Genomic DNA, 1,167 nt, shown 5'->3' with positions numbered 1-1,167 from the left:
AGTTGAGTTCCTGGTACTGGGTCAACTCCCAATCCCTACTTTTTGAGTAAACGGATACATAGATAAGGAAATTGAGTCTCACAGAAGTAACTTGTCTATGAAAATACAGATATTAAGTTGAGCATTGATTCAATAACCGCTATTTATTTATTTGTTTATTTATTTTTGTTTTTTAGAGTCAGGGTTTCTCTGTAGCTTTGGTGCCTTACCTGGAACTCGCTCTTGTAGACCAGGCTGATCTCAAACTCACAGAGAATAGCCTGCCTCTGCTTCCCAAGTGCTGGGATTAACAATAACTACCTCCTCCGATTTATGAAAGTGGCAATAGGGAAAGGAGACTAAATTGCCTTGATTTGGTGCTGGAATGAATGTCGGAGGGCAATAAAAAATCGCAACATAAGTTGATTTTAGCTTCTAGATTGGGCAAGTAGTGCACCTTTTCAGGAAAAAGAAAGACCCTGGGTTCAACTGAAGAAGGAAAGAGGAACATGGCAAGGGAATCTTTTTTTCACGACTTCCTAAATAGTGTTAATACGATGTAACAAGTAAATCTAAACTCCCAGTGGAGAAGGGCAGTCTGGCGAGAAAGACACAAAAGAGTTTTAGACAAACAAGAGTTTAAAGCCAGTCTTTCTTTGAAACAAGGTGTTGCTATGTAGCCCTGGATAGTATTAAACTCACGGCACTTCTGCCTCAGCCTCGCAAGCCAAGGGATTACAGGAAGTCAACCATATCCCTAGCAGATGCTTGAAGTCTGAAGCAGAGGCTCAGACTATCGAAAAAGAGGCAACCTACTTCGTTTTTTTCCAAATACTGGACGGTGACTGTCGCTTACACAACTGCCCATCAGTGTGGAAGAACGTCGTAGCACCAAGGCCAGGGTGGGCCAGGAAGGCGCGAAGGCACCGGGCTAAGATGCATTTACTATGGCACGCGACCTTAGGGACCATTCCCATGAAGCTCGCGCCCCAAACGACTCCCAAACCACCAGCAGGGCGCGAAGCCTCGGCGCGTCCCCCGTGTCCCGCGACCTCCAGCCCACAGGGGGCGCTGTGGGTCACCAGGCGTGGCCACGGCGCGAGCGCGCGGTCTCTCCCTGGTGCGCATGCTCGCCGGGCTGGCTTTTTTTTTTTTTTTTTTTTTTTTTTTTTTCCGGGCCGCCCCGGC

Source organism: Chionomys nivalis, chromosome 16 (genome assembly GCF_950005125.1).
Source record: "Chionomys nivalis chromosome 16, mChiNiv1.1, whole genome shotgun sequence".
Taxonomy (NCBI): domain Eukaryota; kingdom Metazoa; phylum Chordata; class Mammalia; order Rodentia; family Cricetidae; genus Chionomys; species Chionomys nivalis.
Note: the sequence above shows the minus strand (reverse complement) of the source record.